Source organism: Chiloscyllium plagiosum, unplaced genomic scaffold (genome assembly GCF_037043375.1).
Source record: "Chiloscyllium plagiosum isolate Xiang-an unplaced genomic scaffold, Cpla_swu_hap1 HiC_scaffold_5, whole genome shotgun sequence".
Taxonomy (NCBI): domain Eukaryota; kingdom Metazoa; phylum Chordata; class Chondrichthyes; order Orectolobiformes; family Hemiscylliidae; genus Chiloscyllium; species Chiloscyllium plagiosum.
The window spans coordinates 120787521-120796713 of record NW_028270143.1 but is presented as its reverse complement, the minus strand read 5'-3'; the positions used below and the strand labels follow the sequence as shown (position 1 = coordinate 120796713).

Below are 9193 nucleotides of genomic sequence, written 5' to 3'. Positions count from 1 at the left end.
TTGGATGCAATGCGAGTGATCGATTTTCATTCCTGAATATTTTTCTTGGAAAACTGAATCCCACTGGTCGGCGAACAAAGACGTCATTGTACAGGAAGGAAAATGTGAAGGTTGATAATCTATTTCCTGTTATTTGTACGGTTGAAAGTGTGTTTCCTGTTAGCAACCCAGAAGGTGTAGAATTAATGGCGTTCCGTTTCCTCGGCAGGATGCGCAAGTTGATGTAACGATTGTGAAAAGATGTGATGACTTAACTGCTACTGATCGCGTCTCGTGAGTATAAACCATTTGCTGAAACGATAATTAGGTTTTTCTCTCGCTTCTTAGCAGGCAAAGGATTGGTCTGCACAGTATAGATTACGTAACATCGCCATAAATATGAGTGCGATCATTTTAGCATTTTTGGGCGGTGCTTAACAGTTTGGGCCCGCAATCTCAATTTCAGTGTACATTTGTACAGCACTTTCATGGACTTGATTTGCAGTTTACTAGCCAGCAAATGTGGAATGACAAAATGACAAAAGATCTTTCGCATTCCAATTGGCCTAACTACTTGTATGTGCCAAGCAACTTGTTGCAAACAAAAAAGCTGCGTTTATAACCATTTTTGCAGGAAATGAATACCCGCTGATTTAAACTGTAATAATCTTTGACGCCGTTTTACGTCCTGTGTTGAATATATGTCGAGTACAAATGGGAAATAAAGTTATGCACCTGTTAACTCAGTCAACTTAGGGGGAGGGAAATAATTGGTGAAAAACAGCTTGTAATGCAGTACATGTCAGGACTGCAGTGTAGCCTAATTCATTCAGAGCAACTAAACATGCAGGTTATGTGAAAAACAAATCAACCATCGGTAACATGCAAGTCTTCATTTAAAAAACCTTAGGCGAACTGGTGAATGATAAGTGATTATGTTCCATGATCATCATCATACACATTAAGTAGTTGGAACAGTAGAATGTAGTTGATAAGATGGGAACATCCTTTTTTTAAAAACAAAAACAGAAAGTGCTGGAGAAACTCAGCATGTCTGACAGCATCTGTAGAGGGAAAAACAGAGTTAATGTTTCAAACCCAGTGAACAAAAGGTGAGCAACTTTTTTTTGTTCTTTGTTTTTATCTCTTTTAAACATATTTTACTGTTTAATGTAATCTTGGCTTTTCTTATCGAGTCATAAGAGCCTGCAGCACATAAAAAGGCCCTTTGAGTCTGTGCTGGTCAAAAACTATGTCTAATTATTCTAATCCTACTTTCCAGCATTTGGCTGACAACCTTGGCATTACACATGCACATCTAAAGACTACTTAAATGTTGAGATTTTCTGTCTCTTCCATCCTTACATGAAGTGAGTTTCTATACCACAGTTTAATTTTACCTACCCATACTCTAAACTTGCTGATACCATTACACAACAAAAATCTTACTAATGTTACTCTTGCAAATTTCAATTGATCCACATCTGTAGCATTTTAAAGGATGTTGCAGATTTCTGTTCATTTGAGTGAAAAGGAATAGTATCCACATACTGAATCAGAAAATTTTCTTGTACACACTTAACAAATTCCTCTCCATTTAAATCCTTAACACTATGGCAGTCCAAGTCTATGTTTGGAAAGTTAAAATCCCCTACCATAACCACCCTATTATTCTTACAGATAGCTGAGATGTTCTAACAAGTTTGTTTCTCAATTTCCCTCTGACTATTAGGGGGGTCTATAATACAAAACCAATAAGGTGATTATCCCTTTCTTATTTCTCAGTTCCACCCAGATAACTTCCCTGGATGTATTTCCAGGAATATCCTCCCTGAGTACAGCTGTAATGCTATCCCTTATCAAAAATGCTACTCCCCCTCCTCTCTCGCCTCCCTTTCTATCCTTCCTGTGGCATTTGTATCCTGGATCATTAAGGTGCCAATCCTGCCCATCCCTGAGCCATGTATCTGTAATTGTTATGATATCCCAGTTCCATGTTCCTAACCATGCCTGAGTCCATTTGCCTTCCCTGTTAGGCCCCTTGCACTGAAATAAATGCAGTTTAATTTATTAATCCTACCTTGTCCCTGCCTGCCCTGACTGTTTGACTTGCTTCTGTTCTCAGCTGTACTGGTCACAGATTGATCTCTTTCCTCACTATCTCCCTGGGTCCCTTACTAGTTGAAATCCTCCCGAGCAGCTCTAGCAAATAAACCTCCGCAGAGTTCCAGGGAAGTGGAAGAGAGGATGAGCAAAATTATTCTGGGTAGGAGTGAAAGGAACAGGATGGTCATTATGGGGGACTTTAATTTCCCCAACATTGACTGGAAATGCTATAACGTTAGTACGTCAGATGGATCAGTTTTTGTCCAATGTGTACAGGAGGGTTTCCTGACACATTATGTCGAAGGGCCGACAAGAGGGGAGGCCACACTGGATCTGGTGCTTGGTAATGAACCAGGCCAGGTATTTGATTTAGTTGTAGGTGAGCACTTTGGAGAGACTGACCATAATTCAGTTATGTTTAGTTTAGCGATGGAAAGGGATAGGTACATGCCACAGGTCAAGAGTTATCGATGGGGCAGGGGCAATTATAATGCGATTAGGCAGGAATTAGGATGCATAGAATGGGGTAGCAAAATGCAGGGGATGCAGACAATGGAAATGTGGAGCTGGTTTAAGGAACAGATATTGCGTGTCCATTATAGGCATGTCTCTGTCAGGCAGGGAGGAAGTGATAAGGTAAGGGAACCGTGGTTTACAACAGAAATTACATCTCTTGTTGCGAAGAAGAAGGAGGCTTATGTGTTGATGAGGCAAGATGGTTCAGATGAGGCGATGCAGAGTTACAGATCAGCGAGGAAGGATTTAAAGAGAGAGTTAAGAAGAGCAAAGAGAGGACACGAGCAGACTTTAGCAAATAGAATAAAGGAGAACCCTAAAGCTTTCTATAGGTATGCGAGGAATAAAAGGATGATTAGGGTAGGAATAGGACCAATCAAAGACCGAGGTGGGAAGTTGAGTGTGGACCCTGTGGAGATCGGAGAGGTGCTAAACGAACACTTCTCATCGGTTTTCACTCAGGAAAAGGAGAATATTGTAGAGGCAAAGAATGAGGTACGAGATATTAGATGAGAAAGGATCGAGGTTAGTTACAAACAGGTGTCATCAATTCTAGAAGGAGTGAAAGTAGACAAGTCCCCTGGGCCGGATGGGATTTATTCGAGGATTCTCTGGGAAGCTAGGGAGGAGATAGCAGAGCCTTTGGCTTTGATATTTGAGTCGTCATTGTCTACGGGTTTGGTACCAGAGGACTGGAGGATTGCAAATGTTGCGCCCTTGTTCAAGAAGGGCAGTAGAGATGACTCAGAATTATAGACCAGTGAGCCTTACTCCTGTTGTAGGAAAGGTTTTGGAAAGGATTATAAGAGATAAGATTTATAATCATCTCGCAAGCAACAATTTGATTTCAGATAGTCAACATGGTTTCGTCAAGTGCAGGTCGTGTCTCACAAACCTCATTGAGTTTTTTGAGAAGGTGACCAAACATGTAGATGAGGGTAGGGCAGTTGACGTGGTATATATGGACTTCAGTAAAGCCTTTGACACGGTTCCACATGGTAGGGTGTTGGAGAAAATGTAGTGGCATGGAATTGAGGGTGATTCAGCAGTTTGGATTAGAAACTGGCTTTCTAAAAGTGGTGATTGATGGAAAATATTCAGCCTGGAGTCTAGTTACTAGTGGTGTGCCACAAGGATCTGTTTTGGGACCACTGTTGTTTGTCATTTTTATAAATGACTTGGACGCAGGCATAGATGGATGGATTAGTAAATTTGCAGACGACACTAAAGTCGGTGGAGTAGTGGGCAGTGTGGAGGAATGTTACAGTTTGGATGGGAACTTGGATAAACTGCCGAATTGAGCTGAGAGGTGGCAAATGGAGTTCAATGCACGTAAATGTGAGGTGGTGCACTTTCGGAAGAATAACAGGAAGGCAGAGTACTGGGTCAATGGAAAGTTTCTTGGTAGCGTGGATGTGCAGAGGGATCTTGGAGTCCACGTACCTAGATTCCTGAAAGTTGCCACCCAAGTGGATAGTGCTGTTAAGAAGGCATACGGTGTGTTAGGTTTCATTTGTTGAGGGATTGAGTTTTGGAGCCAAAATATCATGCTGCAACTATACAAAACGCTGATGCGGCCACACTTGGAATATTGTGTACAATTCTGGTCCCCATATTTCGGGAAGGATGTGGAAGCATTGGAAAAGGTGCAGAGGAGATTTACCAGGATGTTGCCTGGTCTGGAAGGAAGGTCTTATGAGGAAAGGCTGAGAGACTTGGGTCTGTTCTCATTGGAAAGAAGGCTAAGAGGGGATTTGATAGAGACATACAAGATGACCAGAGGATTAGATAGGGTGAACAGTGAAAGTCTTTTTCCTACGTCAGCGTGTATGAGGGGGCATAACTACAAATTGAAGGGTGATAGATTTAAGACAGATGCCAGACGCAGGTTCTTTACGCAGAGAGCGGTAAAGGTGTAGAATGCCCTACCTGCTAATGTAGTCAACTCAGCCACATTAGGGAGATCTAAACAATCCTTAGATAAGCACATGGATAATTTTGGGATAGTGTAACGGAACGAGCTGAGAATAGTTCACAGGTCGGCACAACATCGAGGGCCGAAGGGCCTGTCCTGTGCTGTATTGTTCTGTGTTCTAAATCTCCCGGCCCGTATATTATTCCACTTCCAACTTAGGGGCAAACCGTCCTTCTTGTACAGGTCACTGCTACCCCAAAAGAGATTGCAATGATCCAAAAATGTGAATCCTTCTCCCATACACTAGCTCCTCAGCCATGCATTTATCTGCTTTATCGTCCTATTCCTGCCCTCACAAGCTTGTAGCACCAGGAGTAATCTAGATATTACTACTCTTGAGGACGTCCTTTTTAAATTTCTGCCTAACTCTCTGTAATCTACCTTCAGAATCTCAACCTTTTCCCTTCCTATGTCGTTGATTCCAATGTGGACAGTGACCTCTTGCTGGTCCCTCTCCGCCTTGAGAATACACTGCACCCTGTCTGAGACATCCTCGATCCTGGCACCAGGGAAGCAACACACCATTCTGATTTTTCACTGCTGGCCACAGAAACGTCTGTCTGTACCTCGGACTAGAGAGTCCCAAGCACAATCGATCTCTTGGAATCCGACATACCCCTCATAGCATTAGAACTAGTCTCAATACCAGAAACTTGGCTGTTCATGCTACGTTTCCCTGAGAATCCATCAACCCCTACATTTTCCAAAACAGCATACTTGTTTGAAATGGGGATAGCCACAGAAGGCTGCCTACCTCTCTTACCTTTCCTGGAGTTAACCCATCTATGTGTCTGTATCCGAGACTTTTCCCCCTTCCTATAACTGTCATCCATCACATACTGTTGCTGTAACTACTCTTGGGAAATGAGGCAGGCAGGTGACTGAGGTGTGAGTGGGGGAGCACTTTGGGGCCAGCGACCATAATTCTATTAGATTTAAAATAGTGATGGAAAAGGATAGACCAGATCGAAAAGTTGAAATTCTAAATTGGAGAAAGGCCAATTTTGACGGTATTAGGCAAGAACTTTTGAAAACTGATTGAGGGCAGACGTTCACAGGTAAAGGGACAACTGGAAAACGGGAAGCCTTCAGAAATGAGTTAACGAGAATCCAGAGAAAGTATATTTCTGTTAAGGTGAAAGGAAAGGCTGGTAGGTATAGGGAATGCTGGATGACTAAAGAAATTGAGGGTTTGGTTAAGAAAAAGAAGAAGCATGTGTCAAGTATAGACAGGATAGATCGAGTGAATCCTTAGAGTATAAAGGAAGTAGGAATATACTTACGAGGGAAATCAGGAGGGGAAAAAGGGGACATGAGATAGCTTTGGCAAATCGAATTAAGGAGAATCCAAAGGGATTTTACAAATGCATTAAGGACAAAAGGTTAACTAGGGAAAGAATATATTCCCCCCGCCTCCCCAAAGATCAGCAAGGCAGCCTTTGTGTGGAGCCGCAGAAAATGGGGGAGATACTAAACTAGAACTTTGCATCAGTATTTACTGTGGAAAAGGATATGGAAGATATAGACTGTAGGGAAATAGATGGTGTCATCTTGCAAAATGTCCATATTACAGAGGAGGAAGTGCTGGATGTCTTGAAATGCATAAAGGTGAATAAATCCCCAGGACCTGATCAGGTGTACCCTAGAACTCTGTGGGAAGCTAGAGAATTGATTGCTGGGCCTCTTGCTGAGATATTTGTAACATCGATAGTCACAGGTGAGGTGCCAGAAGACTGGAGGTTGGCTAATGTGATGCCACTGTTTAAGAAAGATGGTAAGGACAAGCCAGGGAACTATAGACCAGTGAGCATAGTGTCGTTGATGGGCAAATTGTTGGAAGGAGTCCTGAGGGACAGGATATACATATATTTTGAAAGGCAAGGACTGACTGGGGATAATCGACACGGCTTTGTCTCACAAACTTGATTGAGTTTTTTGGAGAAGTAACAGAGGATAGATGAGGGCAGAGCGGTAGATGTGATCTATATGGACTTCAGTAAGGCGTTTGACAAGGTTCCCCATGGGAGACTGGTTCGCAAGGTTAGATCTCACGGAGTACAGGGAGAGCTAGCCATTTGGATACGGAACTGGCTCAAAGGTAGAAGACAGAGGGTGGTGGTGGAAGGTTGTTTTTCAGACTGGAGGCCTGTGACCAGTGGAGTGTCACAAGGATCGGGTCCTCTACTTTTTGTCATTTACATAAATGATGTGGATGTGAGCATAAGAGGTATAGTTAGTAAGTTTGCAGATGACATCAAAATTGGAGGAGTGTGGACAGTGAAGAGGGTTACCTCAGATTACAACAGGATCTTCATTAGATGGGCCAATGGGCCAAGAAGTGGCTGATGGAGTTTAATTCAGATAAATGCAAGGTGATGCATTTTGTGAAAGCAAATCTTAGTAGGACTTGTACACTTCATGGTAAGGTCCTACGGAGTGTTGCTGAACAAAGAGACATTGAAGTGCAGGTTCACTGCTCCTTGAAAGTGGAGTCACAGGTAGATAAGATAGTGAAGAAGGTGTTTGGTATGCTTTCTTTTATCAGTCAGAGTAATGAGTACAGGAGTTGGGAGGTCATATTGTGGCTGTACAGGACATTGGTTAGGCCACTGTTGGAATATCGCGTGCGATTCTGGTCTCCTTCCTATCGGAAAGATGTTGTGAAACTTGAAAGGGTTCAGAAAAGATTTACAAGGATGTTGTCAGGTTTGGAGGATTTGAGCTATAGGGGAGGCAGAACAGGCTGGGGCTGTTTTCCCTGGAGCGTCAGAGGCTGAGGGGTGACCTTATAGAGGTTTACAAAATAATGAGGGGCATGGATAGGATAAATAGAGAAAGTCTTTTCCCTGGGGTGGGGGAGTCCAGAACTAGAGGGCATAGGTTTAGGGTGAGAGGAGAAAGATATAAAAGGGACCCAAGGGGCAACGTTTTCACGCAAAGAGTGGCACGTATATGGAATGAGCTGCCAGAGGAAGTGGTGGAGGCTGGTACAATTGCAACATTTAAAAGGCATTTGGCTGGGTATATGAATAGGAAGGGTTTGGAGGGATATGGGCTGGGTGCTGGCAGGTGGGACTAGATTGGGTTGGGATATCTAGTCGGCATGGACAGGTTGGACTGAAGGGTCTGTTTCCATGCTGTACATCTCTATGACTCCAATCGTAGTAAAAATGTGTCCTCTTGGATCATGTTTTCCCCACCAAAGGAAATAATTTGTGTCTATCCTGTCAAAGTCTTTATCATTTTGAACACCTCAAGTGGATTAACCTCAGCCTCCTAATCACAAGGAATAAGTTAATGCAACGTGTATCCCTAATTTATTCACCAGTATAATTTTGGTGAATTTGAACTCAATTCTTTCCTGAAATTTAGTCACCCAAAACTGAATCTCCAGTTGCAAAATATTACCGTTGAAACAAAATATGCTGGAAATATTTAGCAGGTCACGTATAATTTATGTCGGCAACAAAATTTGTTTCATGTTTATATATCTGACATAGCAGTGTTTCTCTGAATCAGGGATGCCTAACCATTTCACGTGAAGGTTCAGTTCTTGTCTTGTGAATCAGGGGAGAGGAGGTGGTCACATCAGTAAGCATGGATTTCAAAGGAGAAAATCCTAAGCAGTAAATTAATCAACCTGCATTTACCTCCTTCTGTATTACTGTTAAGGTACCTATTCGAGACGGCTCAGGGAATCCCTCCCCGATGGACTCGACCTGTCAGCCTCTCTTGGTTCGTCCTGGAGATCGTACTCTGTGGTTGTCTGGAATATAAAATGCTTTCAGACAGTTTAGTTTAAATTATTACCTTTGTTTACCAATGGTATCAATGTTAAACCATAACATAGATACCTACAAGCCAGGCTTGAGCTAAGGTTCTAAAACCATTAGCAGAGTCATAGCACCAACTCTTAGAGTCATAATCATAAGAGCTCTCTTAGTAGGCTACTCTCCTTATTGCTGCAAACAAGCTGTCTTTATACAGAAATTGGTATTAAAATTACAAAAAACACCACATGTCTTTAATCAGATAACCAGCAATAAAATGGCAAAAGTTTTCAGAGGAAGAGAAGCTCATTGACGGGTCTGAGTACGCTTGACTAATTGAGCTGCATGCACATCAAAGTGGGAATCCTGATCAAGCCAGGCCAAATGGTCAATTGCTTTCCCTTTTAACTGTATATCATAACAAGAGACTAGTCTAAACTATGTGAAAAAGGTCATGAGGTAATCTTGCTCAGCTAAAATGCCTGATATCATTGTCCGACAAAATGGCTTTTTCTTTTAAAATCATTTTAGATTCCCAAAATGCAAATTAAATTCATAACATTCCAAGATCTCGAGCTCCAAGGAACAACACACACATTCAATCCATGACAAGCAAGTGTACACTCAAGTCAGACCATAAAGCTTTCCATCAGCTTCTGTCCTGTCTCTTTTTCTCTCTCTCTCTCTCTTTCTCTCTCTGGAACTTTTCGGTCAGTGAATGTAACTTACAGATGAATATTTTCTCTCTCTCTCTCTCTCTCTCTCTCTATTTCTCTCTCTGACACATATACACACACATGACCATCTTTCAACTTTCTTACTATGTCAGTTTCAGCCTTTGTGTTTT

The 9193-nt window shown here is 42.2% G+C and overlaps 1 protein-coding gene across 2 annotated transcripts in view; it reads left to right on the top strand.

Moving 5' to 3' along the window:
- The first annotated feature begins 161 nt into the window (after positions 1–161).
- LOC122550144 (meiosis-specific coiled-coil domain-containing protein MEIOC-like) overlaps positions 162–9193 on the top strand; it is a 59617-nt gene continuing 50585 nt past the window's right edge. Inside the window, exon 1 of one of the 2 annotated variants that reach the window (XM_087987603.1) lies at positions 162–273. The gene's annotated coding sequence lies outside the window, so the exon portion shown is untranslated. The remainder of the gene's footprint in view (positions 274–9193) is intronic. The other variant, XM_043690791.2, reaches the window with a different exon arrangement.